Source organism: Rutidosis leptorrhynchoides, chromosome 5 (genome assembly GCF_046630445.1).
Source record: "Rutidosis leptorrhynchoides isolate AG116_Rl617_1_P2 chromosome 5, CSIRO_AGI_Rlap_v1, whole genome shotgun sequence".
Classification (NCBI taxonomy): Eukaryota; Viridiplantae; Streptophyta; class Magnoliopsida; order Asterales; family Asteraceae; genus Rutidosis; species Rutidosis leptorrhynchoides.
Genome location: NC_092337.1, coordinates 97,421,285 through 97,447,343, shown reverse-complemented (window position 1 = coordinate 97,447,343; position 26,059 = coordinate 97,421,285).

Below are 26,059 nucleotides of genomic sequence, written 5' to 3'. Positions count from 1 at the left end.
CAAGCTCCACCGCCACCACCACCAGTTATCCCACCCGTTCGAAATGGGTGCACTTACAAGGAATTCCAGAGCTGCAAACCGCATAACTTCAGTGGAACCGAGGGACCGGTTGGTCTCACCAGATGGTTCGAGAAACTTGAATCAGTATTCCGAGTTAGCAACTGTTCGGAGGATAATAAGACCAAGTTGCTTCATGCACGCTATCTGACGGCGCGCTAACGTGGTGGAACATGTTAGCTCAAGCGAAAGGCATTGATGAGGCGTATGCTATGCCATGGGAGGAATTCAAAGCTGCTATGATTGATGAGTATTGTCCAAGCACTGAAATCCAGAAGATGGAAATCGAATTTATGCAGTTAAAGGCCGTTGGGAACGACCTTGATGGCTACAACAGGAGGTTTTTGGAACTAGCTCTTATGTGTCCGACCATGGTCACCCCGGAATTTAAGCGTATGGAGAGATACTTCTTGGGACTCCCTAAGTCCATCAAAGGAAACGTCACATCGTCCAAACCACCGAATGTTCCCGAAGCAATGCGCATGGTGCATACACTCATGAATCAGATTCTTATTGATGAGCCGGAGAAGGCTAAGTTTGAGGCTGGTAGTAGCGAAAAGAGGAAATGGGACAACAACCACAACAACCACAACAACAACAACAACAACAACAACAACAGGGGGAGAAACTACGATCAAACCCCCGCCAAGAGGCACAACAATGGTGGAAACCTAATCCCAACAACAACACCAACACCAACCCGAACTACAAAGGAACCTTACCACAATGCAAGCGATGCTACAAACACCACACTGGGTATTGCAATGTTGTCTGTGAGAAATGCCAACGGGCTGGTCATATCGGGAAAGACTGCAAGGTCACTACTTTGAATGGGAAGCCAAACACCAATGGACCTAAGAAGTGCTACGAATGTGGACAGACGGGCCATTTCAGAAATGCGTGCCCAAACAAGCGAAAAGATGGCGGGCCACCCCGTGGTAGAGCTTTTAATGTTAATGCGAGGGATGCACGCGATAACCCCGACTTGGTGACAGGTATATTCACAATCAACAATCTTTTAGCTTCTGTCTTGTTTGATACTGGTGCGGATAGAAGTTATGTATGTAGACATTTTTGCGATAAGATTAATTGGTCATTAGTCCCGTTAAAAGAAAGTATGCTTGTCGAGGTCGCCAATGGAAAACTTGAAAAGGTTGACCATATTAGTCGTGGAGCTATTATCAACATAGCTGGTGCAGATTTTGAAATTGATTTGATACCTATCAAACTGGGAAGCTCTGACGTAATCGTTGGTATGGATTGGTTGAGCAAGATAAAGGCCGATATTATCTGTGGAGATAAAGCACTTCACATACCATAAGGAGATGGCGAACCACTGATCATCTATGGAGAGAGATGTACCTCGAAGTTGAACCTCATTAGTTGCGTGAAAGCGCAAAAGATTATGAAGAAGGGACGTTTTGCTGTCCTAGCACATGTGAAAGCGGTAGAAACTGAGGTGAAGAGCGTGAACGACGTTCGAATCGTGAACGAATTTTCCGATGTCTTCCCAAAGGAATTGCGTGGATTGCCGCCGCAGAGAGCCGTAGAGTTTCAGATTGATTTAGTGCCAGGAGTTGCACCTGTAGCTCGCGCACCTTATAGACTCGCACCTTCCGAGATGCAAGAATTACAGAGTCAACTACAAGAGCTACTTGATCGAGGGTTTATCCAACCAAGTTTCTCGCCTTGGGGCGCACCGGTTCTGTTTGTGAAGAAGAATGATGGATCCTTCCGTATGTGTATCGACTACCGTGAACTCAACAAATTAACAATCAAGAATCGGTATCCTCTTCCACAAATTGACGATCTTTTTGACCAACTACAAGGATCGAGCGTTTACTCAAAGATCGATTTGTGATCCGGTTATCACCAGTTGAGGGTGAAAGAAAGTGACGTGATGAAGACTGCATTCAGGACCCGTTATGGTCATTATGAATTTCTCGTGATGCCATTCGGATTGACCAATGCACCTGCCGTGTTCATGGACCTCATGAATCGTGTCTGCAAGCCGTACTTGGATAACTTTGTTATCGTCTTCATAGATGATATCCTAATCTACTCTAAGAGTGAAGAAGAGCATGAGCAACACCTCCGACTAGTGCTTGAACTCTTGAGACAAGAGCAACTTTACGTCAAATTCTCCAAGTGTGAATTTTGGTTGAAGGAAGTCCAGTTTCTGGGTCATGTTGTGAGCGACCAGGGTATCAAAGTTGATCCCGCCAAGATTGAAGCCATCAGCAAGTGGGAGACCCCCACTACTCTGACTCATATTCGCCAATTCCTAGGTCTCGTCAGTTACTACCGAAGGTTCATTGAAGGATTTTCTCTGATTGCGCGTCCTTTGACCGCACTAACTCACAAGGGCAAGAAGTTCATTTGGGAACCCGCACACGAATCAGCATTTCAAACGTTGAAGAAGAAGTTAACCTCCGCACCTATCCTATCACTACCAGAGGGCAGTGATGACTTTGTTGTTTATTGTGATGCATCGAAGAGTGGTTTTGGTTGTGTACTGATGCAACGATCAAAGGTTATTGCCTATGCCTCCCGCCAACTGAAGATTCACGAGCGGAACTACACTACGCATGATCTTGAACTTGGAGCCGTTGTCTTTGCGCTCAAATTGTGGAGACATTATTTGTATGGAACTAAGAGTACTATCTTCACCGATCACAAGAGTCTCCAGCACATCTTCGATCAGAAGCAACTGAATATAAGACAGCGTCGATGGATCGAGACGCTCAACGACTACGATTGTGAACTCCGTTATCACCCTGGGAAGGCCAATGTTGTAGCTGACGCTTTGAGCCGAAAGGAGAGGGCGGCACCTCTTCGTGTTAGGGCTCTGATCATCACCATCCATTCGAACCTCAACAGCCAGATCAGAGTGGCCCAAGATGAGGCTCTCAAGGAGGAGAACATATCTCACGAACATTTGAACATACTTGTCTCTAGATTCGAGGTTAGGGAATCTGGACTCCGATGTTATGCCAGAAGAATTTGGGTACCTCTTTATGGAGATCTACGAAACCTTATACTTGATGAAGCACACAAATCGAGATATTCGATTCATCCTGGAGCTGGCAAGATGTACCACGACCTTAAAGAACAGTATTGGTGGCCGAATCTTAAGAAGGACGTTGCGACTTATGTTGGTAAGTGTTTGACTTGCTCGAAGGTTAAAGCCGAGAATCAGAGACCTTCTGGTTTACTTCAACAACCGGAAATCCCACAATGGAAGTGGAAAAGGATAACAATGGACTTCATCACCAAGCTGCCAAAGACGGTGGGCGGATACGATACTATTTGGGTTATTGTTGACCGCCTCACTAAATCTGCACACTTTCTAGCGATGAAGGAAACTGATACAATGGAAAGACTTGCTCATCTATACATCAAGGAGGTTGTATCACGACACGGTGTACCTTTATCGATCATCTCCGATCGTGATCCCCGTTTTACCTCTAGATTTTGGCGTTCTTTGCAAGAAGCCATGGGAACTCGTCTTGACATGAGTACTGCTTATCATCCTCAGACTGACGGGCAAAGTGAACGCACGATTCAGACCCTGGAAGACATGTTGCGTGCATGTGTCATTGATTTTGGAAAGGCCTGGGAAAGGCATTTGCCGCTAGCCGAATTCTCGTACAACAACAGTTATCACTCGAGCATTAATGCTGCACCTTTTGAAGCATTGTATGGCCGCAAGTGCCGATCTCCTATTTGTTGTGCCGAAGTAGGCGAAAAGCAAATCACCAGACCCGAGGTAGTCCACGAAACGACGGAGAAGATTGCTCAGATTCAAGCTAGACTTAAGACTGCCCGCGATCGCCAAAAGAGTTATGCCGATCTTAAACGAAAGGACTTTGAATTCAACGTTGGTGATTGGGTAATGTTGAAGGTTGCACCTTGGAAAGGTGTGATCCGTTTTGGAAAACGTGGAAAGTTGAACCCACGATACATTGGTCCTTTTGAAATCTTGGAACGTGTTAGACCCGTTGCTTACCGTTTGGACCTACCAGCACAATTGAGCTCAGTTCATCCTACCTTCCACGTGTCGAACTTGAAGAAGTGTCTTGCTGCACCCGAACTTATCATACCACTTGAGGAACTTACGATTGACGACAAACTTCACTTTGTGGAAGAACCTGTTGAAATTATGGATCGTGAGATCAAGACTTTGAAACGCAACAAGATTTCGATCGTCCGAGTACGATGGAATACCAAACGAGGACCTGAGTTTACTTGGGAGCGAGAGGATCAAATGATGCGGAAGTATCCTCACCTTTTCCCGACTCCTCCATCTACCTTAACTTAAATTTCAGGATGAAATTTTCTTTAACAGGTGGGTAATGTAACGACCCTGGATTTTCCAACGTTTATTTATTAATAATTATTATTATTAATACGTGTGATAAAACGAATGTACGTTATTACATTTACATGTTGCCATGATTGCCCGAACTTGACTTTAATTGCCCGAAACGTCTTTGTGACACCCGGAACTTGCACGAATAATATTTTCAAGTATTATTTACATTCATGATTAGTTTTATTAATCATTTTAATTAACTATGGTGATTAGTTAGTTACTTGGGCTTTAATTGGATTTATTTGTTAAATACTTGAACTTGGGCTTGACTAGTGTAATGGACTCATGACTTTGGACTTTAGAAGCCCACCCTACATTATTAATGGACCTAACTAGCAAATTTTACACATGTAAGTATCACTTTGAGGATTAACTAGTTAGTTATTTCATTTAGAATCTAGTTGCTTGTTCTTTCCCATAAACAACCATTCTTTATCCAACTTTTGAAGCTTTAACACACTAGTAACCAAAGAACTAAACACTTCCCCTTGATGAGCTGCTACAGGCCGTGAGCTATGGGGTGCCCAAGAGGGTTCAAAATCTTTTTTTTTACTTACTTACTCTCTTGCATTCTTCATTCCAAAACACACACTTAATTCTCTCAACTTTCTCTCTCACTTTTCTCTCTAAGTCTTGTAAGTATCTTGAATTTTTCTCTTCTCCTTTTCTTGATTAAAACCGCCACCTTACATCACATAATCATCATCGTCTTTGTTCTTTGTTGTTAAATGTTTGTAGTTGTTAGTTGTTGTTATTGTTCTTTATTGTTTTCAAGAATCTAACTTATTGGTTTGAATTCTTCATAATATCTTGTATTTTTCAAGAACACTCAAGAACATAACTTACTAGTTATGGTTCTACATATACTTTCTTAAAAGATTGCAAGTTCATGTGTTGATTAAATTCATACTTGAAGTTCATGAAGTAAACTTTAAAGTTTACTTTCTAAAGATCAAACTTTGGTTTGAATCTTTAAAGTATGAACAACCATGAATAATTTACTTGTTTACTTAGTTTACTTCTTCTTGCACTTTACTTTCATGTAATTAGTTTAAATGGTCAAGTACTACAAGTTAGTCTTGATCTCATTAATCTTGAACTAAAAGTTAACCTTGAAAGTTCAAGAACACACAAATAAGTTTTCTTTAAATATAACTTTGTATACTTATGCTTGATCTAGACTTTTGAGTCTTGGATCTTCAAGATCTAACTAAGAACTATGTTCTACATCTTAAGATCTTGATTAGTTAGTTTACTTTCAAGTTTGTAACTTGTTATTAGCTTTAAAGTTCATGTATGTGTTAGATCTAAGACTTTGATGTAACTTTGGTTCATCAAACTTCATACAACTCTTAAGTGAGTTGTGCTTCATGTCTTAGACTTGCACTTGGGTTATGATGGTCCAACCTTGGTGAAAATGATGCAAACACATCAACGAGTTGTACACTTGAAGCTATATGCATCAAGGATGAGAACCATGATGAACATCAAGCACCAAGACCACCGGAACTCACTTAAACTTACTGTTTCTGTCCAAAACCTACTGACCTGCTGTTTCTGTAACATACCAGTAGACCTGGACTGTTCTAACCATGATTTTAAAATAGATCTTTTCGAGTAGATAACTTTTCATATAGGACTCGTCTTAATCCGAGTTACGGTTTAGGATTTATGGCCCTCCGATCGTCACTATGTCCTTTTAACGTTGTGCAGAAATTTCTGACCTACTCGCACTTAGACCGTCGCCACGGTCAAACAAAGACGAGTTTGCTTCTGGAAATTTTACCACACTTAAGGGACTCATAGACGGAGCCATGGCCACTGGTCTCACCTTAATTCAGTAAGGGTAGAGGCCGTGGTGACTGACTGAAGTCAGCCTTTGTTGTAAACTACTTTCATAAACGAAACTTACTTTACGCCTTTTGTTTGATGATGAATGATGATGAACCTTAAGACCTTAATTACATACTTTTAAACCTATTAAGACGATTTACTGACTTAGTACTATTTGCCTTAGGTTGAGGACCTTCGGACCGATTACTTGCACACCTTTTCCGAACCGACTTACGACTACATTAACATTGTGAGTTATAGCATTCCCTTTTTACTTTAACTTATTTTGGGAACTGAGAATACATGCGGATTTTATGTTTTACATACTAGAAACGAGTACTTAAACTTATATATGTGTGGGTTATACAACGGCATAAACATTCCCTTTAGCTCGGTAACGTTTAATCATTGGTTTTTGAACCATGAACGCGAATCTTAGATATGGATCCATAGGGTTTGACATCCCCACTCGGGCTAGTAGCGCTAGCATTTAACGAGTGTTTAATACTTCGTAGACATACGCACTTGCCAAGTGTACTTTCAGGGGGTATAAACGTTAAGTTAGTTACCAAGTGCCCATGGTTAACATATACTTTATCTTACTGTTTTGAAACGCTCTTTGTAGCACTGAAATCTCGTGGCCTACCTTACATACTGTTATACTTAAACTATAGCTCACCAACCTTTGTGTTGACATTTTTAAGCATGTTTTTCTCAGGTGCTTGAGGTTAGCTTCCGCTGTACACTAGTCGTGTTGTAGACACCCGCTGCTTAGAGTTGCTATCGCATGAACAACTTTATTTTGCATTCAAACATTCGTACTTTTGAACTATGACTTGTAACGACCATTGTGGTCACATACACTTATTATTTGCTTCTACTTAGTGAAGCATGCTTTTGGATTGTAAAACTTTCGATGTTGGTTTAGACATCACTTTATTATTGAATGCAAACTCTTTTTGAAAACGCGTATAGTACTTAACCTTGTAATGATCCTGTTGTTGATGATTCGTACACGATGGTTTTGTATGGGGCATCACAAATATAATGCACTTCAAACATACGCGGAAGAAAATCATAGTTTTTGGAGTTCTTTGCTTAGTAGTGAAGTTTTGAATGCACTTCTCCATTTTTGCCACCTTTGTATACTCTTTGTCCATGAAACATACACATAATATGATTCAATAAAGGGCAAATTTCATAAAAAGGTAACATATTATATCAGTTTTCCTATTTTCGGTAATATATTTCATTCCGCTATAAAAAAAAGGAGTGTATTTTCGAAAGTTAATCTCAAAGAGGGGTGTCGTTAACTTTTGTTAACTTTCTCGGTTAAGTGTCTACTTTGCATAACATGTCAAGTCCTTTATCGACCAACGTTTTCAAATCGCGATTTCGACGCACATTTTTGACGCGTGATTCCGACACGCGTTTTCGAGGCGTGTTTTTCTATGCGTGTTTTCGTGGCGTGTTTTTTGACGTGCTTTTTCGATGCGTGTTTTTCCCATATAAAGTAATTCCCAAAGACATGATCGAAAATGGCAACATTTCAATACGCATCGAAATCGTGCCTCGAGAATACGCGTCAAAATCGCGAGTTGAAAACGAGCCACGATCGGCGCGCATAAAAAATGCTTCTTGAAAAAGGGCGTCGAAAACGCTTCTTGAAAAATGCGCGTCGAAAATGGACGTCAAAAACAGGTGTCGGAATCGCGCGTTAAAAACGTGCATCGAAATCACAATTTGAAAACGTTGATCGATAAAGGACTTGACATGTTATGCAAAGTTTGACAATTAACTGAGAAAGTTAACAAAAGTTAACGACACCCCTCTTTTTGATTAACTTTCGAAAATACACTCCTTTTTTTATAGCGAGATGAAATACATTACCGAAAATAGAAAATAGGAAAACTGATATAATATGTTACCTTTTTATGGAATTTGCCCTTCATTAAATTCTAAAAAAATATACATCGAGTACACTAAATATCAAAATAAGAAATGGTTCACTTACAAAGAGGTGTATTAAATCTCTACCCACATTTTGAACAAAATTGTTTCATTTAGTACCTCTGCAACATCTTATGCAATTTCCATCATCTTAAAGAAATCTCCTAGAAGATGTCATTCTTGTCAAAATATATATTCATTTTGTGACATAATCACTAATGACATAGTGATACGGTTATACCTAAAAAGCATTAAATCTATTTGCCTATCAACAACGCTGGAGCCACCAACCGACATATTTATCAAGATCGATAGTTCATATGTTATGACCTCTTTGGTACATTTCAAGATTGATCTGATATATTCAAACTTCAGTTAAGCATACATGATGATAATTTCATCAAGCAAGAGATTGATTGTCATTTCAAGTTGCCAACCCGCTCTATAGTCACAAATCTGCAACAAAAAATATAATAAGATTATGTAATTTTCATGTCTGTTTTGATCAGACGCACATGAGTAATGATTATGGGTGTTAAATGAAAAGTGATGTGGCAAAATGCTAACTAATGAGAAAACATATTAAATTATCATATTTTGCGCAAAAACATATTAAAATTATACAAATTAGTTTACCTCGCATGTTCAGGATTGGGTATTGTTGTTGTAAATTAGTTGACCCATGTTGACCTGAATCTCCAGTTTTAACCCGTATACTAATTCTATAAATAGGGTTCATGAACTGAATTCAAAATACGAATTCTTATCGGCATGTAAACTTAACTCCGAAAGTCAAAAACTTCAATTGACAATGCAAGAGGAATCACGATAATTCACCACGGTGAACATGACACACCTTTCATCTTTGCAAAGACACGGTCTCCTTGATTCAATTATGTGATGGGAAGATCATAAAAGAGTTACCTTACAGGCTCAGTTGAGTTTCTGGATAGTTTGTAGTCTTCGTTCAGTCACATATCAATTTTATAGAGAAGATGTTAACATAATTAATCATTGTCAAAGTTGTAAGAAATTCAACACTGCTCGTGAATTGAACGGGCAAAGTATTGTTGCTGCTGTAGCAAGTAGAAACAAAACCCAAATTAAATCCAGTAACATTCTTCATGTTCCCAATATAGTAAGGTTCCTCCTAATCGTAGTAACAAAACAAAATAAGTATTTGTAAAAAGAGAACCTCACAAGAAACAACGAAAAGTGAAAAGGAGAAGAAATTAGAGAAAAGAAAAGGTTATAAAGATGATGATAATAAACATATCTTAAAACGGTGATACTCTAATAACAAAGGGTTCAGCTGGTACCTATCATATAATAGCTAACATTTTGTGAACATGTAGTTTGACCAAAATAACAAGAATATTTACTGACCTCAAATCCAAAATCTTTAAAGGTATCTTCTTCAAAACCTGAACACATCCTTTTTCCACCGCATTGAAACCCCACAGCCATCACAATATTCATGTGTGAATCGTAGCTCATTACCTGCCATTGTAACAAATAACCCATAACAAATAACCAGAGGTTGCAATTTCAACCCATTTACTTATGAGCATGTTAACTCAGGTTATATTCTACCTATAACAGATGATGTGTATAAAAGCAAGATGATTACATATAAAGCAACTTCAGGTAGACGGTTGTGATGACCCAGAAATTTCCGACCAAATTTAAACTTAATCTTATATATTTCGACACAATAAGCAAAGCCTATTAAACTGAGTCTCAAAATCTTTGAACTGTTTTATGAACTCATTAGACCTTTGACCATGCCCGATGATTCACGAACAATTTATTTTGTAATAAAATATGAAATTTAATATGTATATATATATATATATATATATATATATAAATATATATATATATATATATAATTAAATACATATAAACAAATGAAAATGTAAAAATAGAATACAACTAATTATTGTAATGAATCTATATATAAAATATAAATAATTTTTAAATATGACTACGAGGATATGTATATTCTAATATACTAAAATATATAAATAATTAATATTATATGTAGGTTAATAACGAATTATAATATTAATAAATATAATTACAAATTAAGATAAATGTTATATTAGTATTAGTAATTTCAATATCATTATTACTAAATTCATTAATATTAATAATGGTCATAATAATAATAAATATTGCATATTAAAATCTTTTTAATAAATTTAATGTAATGATTAACAAAATAAATACTTCAAATATAAATATTACTATAAGAATAATTTAAAATTTATATTTAGTTGTATTTTAGATATTATTAGCTAATATGATTAATACATGTATCATTTATTGATTACTAATAATGTTATTATTATTATTAGTATTACAATTATTATTAGTATTATAATTATTAATATTATTATTATCCTAATGATATGTTCATAATATTTTTTTATTAGTAGCAGTCTTATTGTTATTAATAATAATATTATTATTATTAATATTATTATTATTTCTATAAATATTATTATTAGTATTTTACTAAATAATTATATGTATTTAATAATTAACACAAAATTAATTTTAAAGTAGTATTAATTTAGATGGAACCAAAATATTATATATCAGAGATCAATCGTACGAAGTTGGTAACTTTCATTTTCTGCTTTTTTCATTTTTTGGCTAGTACTGATTGTATTTGTCGACTACAAAATTATGATATCAATTTCTTCAGTAAATCATTGATTAGAAACAGAAGGTTATACATTATTTTTTTTTCTTTCTTCTCCACGCTCTGTATCTACACTCTTCAGTCAAAAATTGAAATCGTATCAATTGTCAAAATCTATTAATGAGGTCTTGTTAGGAATTCCATTTGAAAACTATCTGCAAAGTTTGGATTTCCAATTCTTCATATCGAATTCGAATTTTGGAGTCAAAGCTTTATTTCAAAAAGTCAACCGAATTGTTCATGGTAAAATTCGAGCTTGTTTTAATGTTTTAAGTTTAATTGTTGTTTCAGAAAGTTTCCAAGATTGATTTAGAACAGATTTCTTGAAGAAATCGTGGTTTAAAACAATCTTAAATTCATAATCAAAGTTTTTAGGAGTCATTTGAAACATAATTCGTGTTGTGATGTTTGTCCAAAACAAGCTTTGTATGAAAATCAAATTTTTTTTCTTCATAACTGTCGGCAGCAGATATATTTTTTTTTATTTTTTATTTTTTTTTATTTTTTTTTCTTTTTCTTTTCTTGTTTGCTATGTATTAATAACCTTCATCACTGATTAATTATGTTTCAAAGTATAAATTCAAACATTGAGTCAGTCACTGTTTTGGTTTGTGAATTCCCCTGGTCAACTTGGAGTGTAAGAGGGAAGGAGAGTTGATCAGAGGAGAGAATGAGTTAAATAAATATAGGTTGGGTAATAAATCAGATAACGGGCAATAACCAGACGGTTTAGTAGGGTGACGAGTTTTCAAGAGGTCAGGGATTCAAGTCTCGCTTGAGGCATTCTTTTTATAAGGAGTTTATTTGAAGGTAGACTCCTTTTATTATGCTATATTATTATTATTGTTATGGTTATTATTATTATTATTTGTTATAATTAAATTATTATCAATTATGTTATTATTAATTTGATTGTATTTATTACTAGTAGTAATATTATTAGTATTATTTATTAATTAACACTTATTATTATTAGTGTGATTATTACTACCAAATATTATTATTATTGTTACTAAAATGGTTATTATTAGTTATTATTATTACTACTAGTATTATTAAGGATTATCATCATTTTCAATATCATCATTGATATTATTAACATTATTAACAATAACATTATTATCAACCTTTTTAGAAGTATCGTTATTATTATTTTTCACTAATATTAGTATTAATATCATTTTTGTAATTATTAGTTTTACTGTTATTATTATCGAAACTATCATTTTTTTTGTTACAGACAAATATTTTTACCAAAAATGTACTTAATACATATATTGTAATTATATTAATGGTTTATATACCTACATATCAATATAATATCATTATTTATATAAATACTTATATATGACAAACTAATGATATGTTATATAATACTAACCTTATATTTATAGATATATTAATATAATTAAATATATAGATATTAAAAATTTTGAATATATACAAAATAAATAAGTATAATATATAATTTAGAGATATAATATATAAATTTGTTCGATTACGATTATATGTGTTAATATATATACAAATGATATAGGTTCGTGAATCCGAGGCCAACCCTGCAGTGTTCAATATAGTCATATGTATTTTTACTACAAAATACATTAGGTAAGTTTCATTAATCCCTTTTTAAATGCTTTTACAATATATATTTTTGGGACTGAGAATACATGCGCTGTTTTTATAACTGTTTTACGAAATAGACACAAGTAATTGGAACTACATTATATGGTTGAATGATCGAAATCGGATATGCCCCTTTTTATTAAGTCTGGTAATCTAAGAATTAGGGAACAGACACCCTAATTGACGCGAACTCTAAAGATAGATCTATCGGGCTCAACAAGCCCCATCCAAAGTACTGGATGCTTTAGTACTTCGAAATTTATATCATGTCCAAAGAAGGATCCCGGAATGATGGGGATATTCTTATATACATATTGTGAATGTCGGTTACCAGGTGTTCAATCCATATGAATGATATTTTTGTCTCTATGCATGGGACGTATGATTATGAGAAATGGAAGTATGAAATCTTGTGGTCTATTAAAATTATGAAATGATTATTTATGTTAAACAAATGAACTCACCAACCTTTTGGTTGACACTTTAAAGCATGTTTATTCTCAGGTATGAAAAAAATCTTCCGCTGTGCATTTGCTCATTTTTAAAGATATTACTTGGAGTCGTTCATGGCATATTTCAAAAGACGTTTCATTCGAGTCGTTGAATTCATCAAGATTATTATTAAGTCAATTATAGTTAGATATATTATGAAATGGTATGCATGCCGTCAATTTTCGATGAAATGAAAGATTGTCTTTTCAAAACGAATGCAATGTTTGTAAAATGTATCATATAGAGGTCAATTACCTCGCGATGTAATCAACTGTTGTGAATCGTTTATAAGCGATATGGACTTCGTCCGGATGGATTAGGACGGGTCTTCACAGTTGGTATCAGAGCGGTGGTCTTAGTGAACCGGGTCTGCATTAGTGTGTCTAACTGATAAATCGTTGGGATGCATTAGTGAGTCTGGACTTCGACCGTGTCTGCATGTCAAAAGTTTTGCTTATCATTTTTGTCAGAAATCATTTGTTTATCATCCTTAGTAAATTACCTACTTACTATTCTTAGTCTAGACACATCTTATTGCATTGACTGCATGAATAGTGTATAGACAAAATTCATATCTTAGCGTATCTGCTAATTCATATATTAGCGTATCTGTTATTGTTATCTTTACCTGACAGCTTCCGTAGATTCCTCTGTAACTTATGAGATTTTAGTATTACATATGCATATGTAAATTATGTATTGCAGGATACTAATCTACATCCTATAATCTATTTCTTATCGAAAATCCTTCATCTGAGCGTACGAGATGAATCCTTTAACTAGTTCGAGTCCCTCGGATTCCGACAGCTATTCCGATAGTTATTCCGACAGTTATTCCGAATGAATAGTCATCTAAGCTCCGGAAGCAACGTCAGCAGAATGAATCAACCAATCATCCATCCCCAATTCATCTGATGGATTCGTAGTCGACTTAATCAATAGAGACGCGCAGAAGGCGATCCCTTCCACTAACCGAATTCACCTTTTGGCGAAGAACCTGATGCACTTACCGGCGAACCTGTTCGTAACACCATTTTCACCCTCACTTCTCGAATATCTCGCCACGACTATATCATAACTCATATTCTAAACCTTATTCATCCGCTCGTTCCGACCGACAATCATCCCGGAGTAATACAAGAAGTCAATGAACTTCGCGCTCGAGTAATCAATTTAGAGAACATGGTGTAAAACTTACCAGCTTCAGCAACATCACCGGCATCAACAGAACCATCAGTAACAACACCAGTACCATCAACAATCCATGCATCGACATCTCATTTTGTACCTCGAATATAATTATTGTTCTACGAATCGTTCTACATGGTGATTATGTGATCTCTAATATGTTAGAGATTATATATTCTTGTTTTAACGATAAATCAAATGAGTTTAATATCATATTGACTCATTAAATCCATGATTACATCTGAAGAAAATATATATGTATATATGTTTTCAAAAAGGTAGTAATTAAAAATTCTTTTGTACAAACTGTTAACGGTGAAAATATTTTAACGGGTAGGTAATACCCTAGGAATATTTATGTTTCACATTAATAAGTTACACTGTATATTCTTCGAATCTGATTCAACAGTTATTCACTATCCTATTTACAACCACCGAGATACGTATCCGTTCACCAAAGAATAACTATTTTCATTCAAATTCAAATTTCATATTTGGATTTTGATCTATCAGAATCCAACAAGTGGCATAATGAAGAAATAATGGACACAATAAAAAAATTGATTAGAAACAGACTAATTAACAATATTAAATTTTATTAAGAAACCACGCTAACAAAATCCTAGCTAACTGTTCCTAGCTAACTGTTAATTCCGTATTACATTTTATTATTCGCAATTTAATTATCACAATTTATTTTATCGCAATTTATATTCTCGCAATTTTATTTATTGTCATTTAATTTCTGTTATTTACTTTACGCACTTTATTTATCGTCATTTAATTTTTGTTATTTATTTTACGCACTTTGAATATCGGGACACGTATACAAGTTTTGACATATCATATCGACACATCTATATATATTATTTGGAATCACCATAGACACTCTATATGCAGTAATGATCGAGTTCTCTATACAGGGTTGAGGCTGATTCTATAATAATATATATACTTTGAGTTGTGATCGAGTCTGAGACGTATACGGGTCACGACACGTATTAATTAATTCGAATATTATATATTAAACTATATATGAATTATTGGACTGTCAACGGTGGACTATCGACTGTGGACTAATAATATTGGACAATTAAAATGAATTAAAATATTGATTATAACATATGAAACTAAACAATTCTTCAAGTTTGCCACTTGATTTCATCTTAAACCTCATTTGTATCTCGTCGATTACAATCTACATTCAAACCTTTCATGATTCTTAAAAACACCTCAATTAAAAGGATGAACCAACCGCAGTTCATCTATGGAAGAAAAGATTGACGCATATAGTTATGCACCTAAAAACTCTCGGGCCCCAAGTAAAAGTTTAACACGTGTCTGTGTTAGCTCCTTTGGCATTGTTATTACCGAAAATAACATTGCAACTCTTTTTCAAATTAGCCAATTTTATCACAGCTTCAACAAATCAACTTCAATTTCCATTCGAATTAGCCTTATTATAACATCGATATATAACTTTGCCTGTCGTCATCGTTATCGGAGAACCGTTTATATTTCACCACATCAGCAGTGAAATTACCAGCAACTTCAATGAATTTGGACTTTCCGAAAAATCATTATATACATTGAAACCCCATCTTGTATTCATCTATAACATGTAACAATAATTGCCATACCAATTACCGGGAATCAGCAATCAGTATTTCGAATCTCGTAGTATTTCTACATCAATAGTTATATGTATACATATAACAATTATCTCCTAGAATTACGACCTTCAATTCTGAAATTTTTGAAAAGGCACCCAGTTTACGAATCGATACTCTGAATGTTGAAAAAGCTGAATGAAGCAGCTGAAACTGTAGGCAACCGTAAACGACCTTAGTCGTCGGAAGTTTGATGATAAAGAATAATATGTTGAAAAAGCTCAGAAATGTTGGAACTAGAAAAACGGATAGAGTTAACCATGAAGGAGACCAAGGACAGATACAAGGACCATACCCTATATTCGAAGAATCCAGATAATTCTGGATCCGTTGAAATCTTTAGAGAATATCTTGCTCCGAAGTTATGTTAAAATCTTGCGGAAAATCTTTCTCCATCAACCATCGAACTTAGAAATTCCAAAATATCATCATCAATATCTTCGATATTTCTGAGGATATTTTCATAAATATTCTCGTTCGAAATTATATACCTCCTCGTACTTCCTGTGTATCATTATATTGGAAACATTCAATAGAAAATTTAGTACCGAAAATCGGATTATGCGAAACTATGAAAGAATCCGTGGACAAATCACAAGGAATAAGTTTGACTTTAAAGAACCCAAATGATTCTGTTTCTGATGAAATCTTTAGCGAATACCCTACTTCCGAATCTAAACCCTTATGGATAAATATTCTTCATCATCCATCGATATTAGAAATTCCAAGATATCATCGTATCTTTCATTATAAATATCCTCCATATTTCTGAAAATATTTTCATAAGTATTCTTACCTGAAATCATTAATCTCTTCATGATATCAGTGTTACATCATATAGAAACTGTTAGTTTCTATATTCTCTAAACTGTCGAGCTTAAAATATGAATGTATTGAAGTAATGTTGGGAACTGATGCATGAGTTAGTATAATATAATGACACTTGATCAACGTGATTATATTACAGTAAGTCATGCTGAGTTTCTAATGAAACGTGATGATGGTTCACAATAGATCATACATCATCATGTGTCATGTTACATAACTCTTTCATTCTACTTCACCTCCGAACATATCAAGAAAATATATTCTTGATAGTTCTATTCTCAGTGATTCTGGTAATTTGACAAATCAAATTGTGTTATTACGATTTCCTTCTTAGAACATTAACAATGTTCATTCCAAAGTTTATATCTGCGACTTCTGAACCATTACAAGCGGTGTTTAATCGCAAGAAGAAGAAACGAAGGGACAAAGCTCCGAGATAGAAATTGGGGTATAAATCGCAGTAAATAAAAGAGAGCACTAACTGGGGATGACAATGACTATGGAAAACAGAAGAAGGGACTTCGGAATATAAGGGAGAATATAAAGCCCGATAACAACACATAAATTACAAACCATGTATATCAATGTTTATCGCAACATAAAGACATGGGAGAATTAAAAACACTATAACCCCAAGAGCGAAGTAAAAGAAAACAGATTCCTCCGGTGGTAAATGGAAAAGGAGAATGATTGTTGCGATAGTGAGGATAAGAACAAGAATCAGAACTGGATTAAACATTTTAAAAATCTTTTGAATTTGGGAATTTAGTATAGGAGTGGTGAAAATAATGGAACAGAGGAAGTTCATTTATAATGGAGATACCAAACAAAGTAATCGAAGCAGATCACCGTATTAAATAATAGAGATCTTAATTTCCATAAATCCTGAAGAATCAGATCTTATAGATCTTCAAGATTTTCTTTTAAATCCCTTGAATTCCGGAATTCAACCAAGACGACGTCAATAGTTAAGACGCACCTTATTTTCTAAATTCAATCCTGTCTATGTCAAAAGATATGACGAATCTACATTTACTCATTTCACACTTTCATGATAGCTTCACTCGTATCCTTCGCATAAACGAAATGTTTTATCCATATTACTCAATGATGATAAAACTCAATTTATCAACTCATATTCGTCATGAAAACATTCTTATTGTTAGCCATGACCACCTCGCTCAAATTTCGGGACGAAATTTCTTTAACGGGTAGGTACTGTGATGACCCGGGAATTTCCGACCAAATTTAAACTTAATCTTATATGATTTCGACACAATAAGCAAAGCCTATTAAACTGAGTCTCAAAATCTTTGAACTGTTTTATGAACTCATTAGACCTTTGACCATGCCCGATGATTCACGAACAATTTATTTTGTAATAAAATATGAAATTTAATATGTACATATATATATATATATATATATATATATATATATATATATATATATATATATATATATATATATATATATATATATATATATATATAATTAAATACATATAAACAAATGAAAATGTAAAAATAGAATACAACTAATTGTTGTAATGAATCTATATATAAAATATAAATGATTTTTAAATATGACTACGAGGATATGTATATTCTAATATACTAAAATATATAAATAATTAATATTATATGTAGGTTAATAACGAATTATAATATTAATAAATATAATTACAAATTAAGATAAATGTTATATTACTATTAGTAATTTCAATATCATTATTACTAAATTCATTAATATTAATAATGGTCATAATAATAATAAATATTGCATATTAAAATCTTTTTAATAAAGTTAATGTAATGATTAACAAAATAAATACTTCAAATATAAATATTACTATAAGAATAATTTAAAATTTATATTTAGTTGTATTTTAGATATTATTAGCTAATATGATTAATACATGTATCATTTATTGATTACTAATAATGTTATTATTATTAGTATTACAATTATTATTAGTATTATAATTATTAATATTATTATTATCCTAATGATATGTTCATAATATTTTTTTATTAGTAGTAGTCTTATTGTTATTAATAATATTATTATTATTATTAATATTATTACTATTTCTATAAATATTATTATTAGTATTTTACTAAATAAGTATATGTATTTAATAATTAACACAAAATTAATTTTAAAGTAGTATTAATTTAGATGGAACCAAAATATTATATATCAGAGATCAATCGTACGAAGTTGGTAACTTTCATTTTCTGCTTTTTTCATTTTTTGGCTAGTACTGATTGTATTTGTCGACTACAAAATTATGATATCAATTTCTTCAGTAAATCATTGATTAGAAACAGAAGGTTATACATTATTTTTTTTTTCTTTCTTCTCCACGCTCTGTATCTACACTCTTCAGTCAAAAATTGAAATTGTATCAATTGTCAAAATCTTTTAATGAGGTCTTGTTAGGAATTCCATTTGAAAACTATCTGCAAAGTTTGGATTTCCAATTCTTCATATCGAATTCGAATTTTGGAGTCAAAGCTTTATTTCAAAAAGTCAACCGAATTGTTCATGGTAAAATTCGAGCTTGTTTTAATGTTTTAAGTTTAATTGTTGTTTCAGAAAGTTTCCAAGATTGATTTAGAACATATTTTTTTGAAGAAATCGTGGTTTAAAACAATCTTAAATTCATAATCAAAACTTGAGTTTATGTTCTTGAAACTCAAAATTTAAAAAGATCGATTTCGAAATAAATTTCAAAATGTATTAACGCAGTCATGTTAGGAATTCTCTACTCAAACTTCCTGCAAAATAGCAACTTCCAATTCATTTTAACGAACTCGAATTTTCGAGTCAAAGTCTTGGTTCATAAAAGTCAAACTTTTGTTCTTGAGCAAATTCGAAATTTCTGTTGTGAGTTAAGTTAAATTGATAATTGATAAAGTTTTTAAGAGTCATTTGAAACACAATTCGTGTTGTGATGTTTGTCCAAAACAAGCTTTGTATGAAAATCAAATTTTTTTTCTTCATAACCGTCGGCAGCAGATATATTTTTTTTATTTTTTTTTTTCTTTTCTTGTTTGCTATGTATTAATAACCTTCATCACTGATTAATTATGTTTCAAAGTATAAATTCAAACATTGAGTCAGTCACTGTTTTAGTTTGTGAATTCCCCTGGTCGACTTGGAGTGTAAGAGGGAAGGAGAGTTGATCAGAGGAGAGAATGAGTTAAATAAATATAGGTTGGGTAATAAATCAGATAACGGGCAATAGCCAGACGGTTTAGTAGGGTGACGAGTTTTCAAGAGGTCAGGGATTCAAGTCTCGCTTGAGGCATTCTTTTTATAAGGAGTTTATTTGAAGGTAGACTCCTTTTATTATGCTATATTATTATTATTGTTATGGTTATTATTATTATTATTTGTTATAATTAAATTATTATCAATTATGTTATTATTAATTTGATTGTATTTATTACTAGTAGTAATATTATTAGTATTATTTATTAATTAACACTTATTATTATTAGTGTGATTATTACTACCAAATATTATTATTATTGTTACTAAAATGGTTATTATTAGTCATTATTATTACTACTAGTATTATTAAGGATTATCATCATTTTCAATATCATCATTGATATTATTAACATTATTAACAATAACATTATTATCAACCTTTTTAGAAGTATCGTTATTATTATTTTTCACTAATATTAGTATTAATATCATTTTTGTAATTATTAGTTTTACTGTTATTATCGAAACTATCATTTTTTTTGTTACAGACAAATATTTTTACCAAAAATATACTTAATACATATATTGTAATTATATTAATGGTTTATATACCTACATATCAATATAATATCATTATTTATATAAATATTTATATATGACAAACTAATGATATGTTATATAATACTAACCTTATATTTATAGATATATTAATATAATTAAATATATAGATATTAAACATTTTGAATATATACAAAATAAATAAGTATAATATATAATTTAGAGATATAATATATAAATTTGTTCGATTACGATTATATGTGTTAATATATATACAAATGATATAGGTTCGTGAATCCAAGGCCACCCCTGCAGTGTTCAATATAGTCATATGTATTTTTACTACAAAATACATTAGGTGAGTTTCATTAATCCCTTTTTAAATACTTTTGCAATATATATTTTTGGGACTGAGAATACATGCGCTGTTTTTATAACTGTTTTACGAAATAGACACAAGTAATTGGAACTACATTATATGGTTGAATGATCAAAATCGGATATGCCCCTTTTTATTAAGTCTGGTAATATAAGAATTAGGGAACAGACACCCTAATTGACGCGAACTCTAAAGATAGATCTATCGGGCCCAACAAGCCCCATCCAAAGTACCGGATGCTTTAGTACTTCGAAATTTATATCATGTCCGAAGGGGGATCCCGGAATGATGGGGATATTCTTATATATATATTGTGAATGTCGGTTACCAGGTGTTCAATCTATATGAATGATATTTTTGTCTCTATGCATGGGACGTATGATTATGAGAAATGGAAGTATGAAATCTTGTGGTCTATTAAAATTATGAAATGATTATTTATGTTAAACTAATAAACTCACCAACCTTTTGGTTGACACTTTAAAGCATGTTTATTCTCAGGTATGAAAGAAATCTTCCGCTGTGCATTTGCTCATTTTTAAAGATATTACTTGGAGTCGTTCATGGCATATTTCAAAAGACGTTGCATTCGAGTCATTGAATTCATCAAGATTATTATTATGTCAATTATAGTTAGATATATTATGAAATGGTATGCATGCCGTCAATTTTCGATGAAATGAAAGATTGTCTTTTCAAAATGAATGCAATGTTTGTAAAATGTATCATATAGAGGTCAAGTACCTCGCGATGTAATCAACTGTTGTGAATCTTTTATAAGCGATATGGACTTCGTCCGGATGGATTAGGACGGGTCTTCACAACGGTGTCCCAAAGTGTGTCACTGAATCGCTTTGCTCGAAGAATTAGAATCACATTTACGGGTCAATTTTTCATCAAAATTTGAAGAGTAACAATTGTTTAAAGGTTGTAATCGATTTTGACCCAAATTATTTATGACCCATCACACATCTGAAGTGAACCTGCTATTTTTCCATAACAATTATTATGTATGTGTGCGCATTAAGTATGGAGAAAGAACTGGTTCAGTTAACAATCAAATAGTCGAATGTGCGGGTTCTATACAGACTATCTGTGACATGAATATCAATATGATATCTGTAAGTGCATAAACTAACCATTAAAAACCCTGCACATTCACTCTTCATCTAGTTGGAGTCCCTTTTCCACTAATATCTTCGTCGTCTCTATGACATCAGTAAGGTAAAAACTAATTGCCCCCTGCTAATCCTATTTTGGAAAAACAACCATCAAGATTCATTCGTAAACTGGAGTATGATATTGGTAGTCAAAATTATAATTATTGGACACAATGAGTTAGGTCGAAAGAGCATAGAGATTGCTTACCAGTGGATCTGGGGAATCTTTTTGTGGTATATCTGATTTGACAATGGGTAAGCTTGTACGTAAGTGAATTGTTTATGCATATAACCTACTAAAGCATCGCCTTCACAAAACAACATTTAAGTCCAAATATATACATTTTTGTTTACGCACAATAGCGTGTAAACCCGTAATTTACCCGTTTGTGGCCTTACTCAACCGTTTCCTGGATGTCAGCTGCATCCACAAAATTCTGTCTTCCGCATCAATCTGATGTTGGATAGAAAAAATTTATATGATCCTCTCGATGACTTACCAAGAATGATTCCTTGTGTACAAAAATTGTCCCTTCTATCCATTTCACTCGTTTGTAATCTTTGAAATATCTTTTCAACTCATTTCTTCTTGCCCAACAATCTTTCTTTTTCTATCCTGCACTCGCACCTTGCCTCTCGATTTCTGTCCTCATTTCTATCATCATTCGTAACTATCTTTTATGAATTGGATCCTCATGAGATTCAATCTCATTCACTATTATGGCTTCTTCACCTGTTAAAACACATGAAAACCGTAAGATAATTAAAATAAGGATTTTTCTAATGACAGCCCTTAGGGCTGTCATTAAGGACTAAAAGTATGCATAAAATATTGTACAATAAGACAGTTTTGGAAAGTTATATGCAAGATGTAGGTTGAATATTTTAAAAGTACAAGCAAATTAAAGATGTCCAAGTCTCTGGGTTGTCATTAGAAAAATCCTTCAAAATAAATAAGTAGTTCAAACATAATACAATTTGTTGCAAGCTAATTTAATATTGATTCAATAAAACTATCATACCCGATGAAACAATCTTTCAATAACACCTATGGTTTTCATCTGGAATAAACAAATATCACAAAACCCTTAACATACATATTCACTATACTTGTTTCTACATCTACGTAAACAACTATACATATGAAATAAAAAATAAACTTGTGGGCAAACAAAAGCTAAATTTCAAGCATCCGTATGCTTATCTAGCTCAAGCATTATTCATTGCATAATCATTCACATTTACTTAAAACAACCTTATTTTAATATACTTAAATACATTGTTAGTTAGGATGTGTGTAGAATTCAAGCCCCCGCAACCACAAATAATGAAGATTAATAAATTACTAATTTAAAAATAGAAATAGAAATGGATATCGTTAACAAACTCTTTTTCATTAGATAGTTCAAAGAAGATTTTTCCATCAAGTAACCTACATTAAGTATTGACAGCAATTAAACAACCAATACTTGTAATAGCTTTTGTGTTCCTGTGGCCTTTTACTACTACAAATAAGACAACAAAACTTTTACAACAGCCAAGCATATTGAACTCCATATTCTGATATGATCAAGGTTCACATCAGGTCCTTCCATCATCAATTTCATCTACCTGTATCGTTTATTAAACAAAAACCTAAATAGAATAAAGAAACGTTTGAATCCATGAAATTAAGAGAAAAAAAATACCTAAATCGACGCCCGTAGATCGAATCACTATGTCGGATTATAACGATTTCATCTTCTAATTTTTAAATTTTTTCGAGATACTGAAATTAACGAACCGTAATATAACTTTAGGAACCCTAATTTAAATTAGAGAAAAAGCGTGAAACCCTAAGGTGCTCAAAAAAAGGATGAATCAAACCATAATCTTCATAAAGTGATGAAACGTGAATTATTGTATCGTTTTCAGAACGCATAGGAACCTAATTTTCAAAAACTGATGAATCAAAATCTATTTGTAACATACACTTCAGATATTGATGTATATATAGAACCCTAATTCTCCAGTATGGAAGATGAAACTGAGAGATTTTGTATGTTTAATTTTGGTATTGAATCTGATGAAAGGAGAATTGTGTGTTTATGAATTATGAAAGAAGTTTTGGTGAAACTGTCGACGTGCGCAAGTTAGAGTAGTTTTTGAACCAATTACGGTTTAAAATTTTGATTTATTAGTAACTGCAGTGTTAAGAAAAACTAACTGTAATCTATAATATGGGTATTTTGGTAAATGTCATCTAACCTTATTAGGAAAGAGACAAATCTTAATATAGGTAAATGTAGACCATTAGATTTGTTTGATATATTCCTAATGTAGGGCTAGGATTGAATCTGGTAAGAAATCTATTTTTAATCTTAATTAATAAGCACCATGCTTTAATATATATAGAGGATTACGGAGTACTTCATTTTAGAATTTTCAGATTAATTACTTATTTTCTTAAATAACTAAAAGTATACTCTTAATATATGCATATGCATGTATAGTAAAAGATAAGTAAAAGTAAACTACAAAATTATAGAGTTAAAAATATTATAATATAATAATACTATATATATTTAACACAATAATTTTTTAGTAGGGATAATTAATAGATTTGAAATGGAGAGAATATATTAAATGTGTAGTTTCAATTCATTATATTATATCGTCTATTAAATTTGACGTCCATAAAAATTACGAAAGAGATTCCCGGTGCTTGTAAGCTTAAAGATTACGAACAAGATTTGAATTATGGAGAAGAAATTCAAAAATTTGTTTACGGCTTTCCATGATTTATCAAGGTTGGCTCTGCTAGTGTGTTTATTAGATTGTCGAATTAAGGCTTCGTCCAAATCTCGGTGGATCGTGGATTAATCGCTCTTTCATCGAGTACTTTAATTGGCGATAGATCTTCAAATGTTCTATCGTTTAAGATTGGTCGCTCCGGTAAAGATATTCATTCAGAAATTATAGATGGTACTTTGAAAAAGGTTGAACCTTATTATGGTGACTTTGTTGCGCTTTTTAGTGTATGTAAATGCTTGTGGTTTGGTGTTAGTTTGTTGTACTTGGTTTTTATTTCGGTATGTTTGATACATTTAGTTTAGTGTGGTTTGGTTATGGGTTTGTAGATTAGACTCGATTATAGATAGTTAGTTATTACGCAGCTCTCTAGGTACTAATCTCATCGAGTTATTTCTTGTATCTCTTAGCTGAAGACGTTTTATTTTTGAATACATTTTCGTTTTATACTCCGTATAAGTTTTTTTTTCTTTTTTTTCTTTTTTTTTCAAAAAAAGTCCATTGAATTTGAAAAAATAATACATAAAGAAGTAAGTATAATTATGATTATTATTCAATATTTAATATTTAACCTACATATAATCGATCTTTTTGTTCCAATTCTATTTGTACACTATTATTTTTTTTTTATATACAAACTAAGGAATTAAACTTTAAAGTAACCGTCATCTTTTTTTAGGAGTTTTTTTTTTCAGAGGGAGAATATTAAGTTAATTAAATGCAATTTGAAAATAATGAACGACGAAAGAGGGTTGACTTTCTAGAAGGGTATAACCAGAAAATCCATGAAGTAGAAAGCAAGGATTTAAATATGACATAATTACACTCCTCGTCCCTGTGGTATACCTCAAAAATCACTCCTCGTCCTTTTTCTATTTTTTTTGCATTCCTCGTCCCTATTGTTTTATCTTACTACATTCCCCGTCCTTCCGTCCAACAACTGCTAGTTTCAGAAGTTAAGTTCTGACATGTAAGGATATTTACGTCAATTTATCTTTTTTTATATAGATTTCATCTTCATTTCTTGAATGCTTCAATCTTCATCTTCAGAAAACCCCAAATCAAACATATCAAACACTAAAACAAATCCAAACCAAAAATCTAATAATCATAACAATACATCTGCTCCTTTTTGACATTTTACTTTAACTCTCTTTCTCATGCCTACCAGGCTACCAACTCACATTCCTTCTTCTGCAACTCCAAATTCATATATTCACG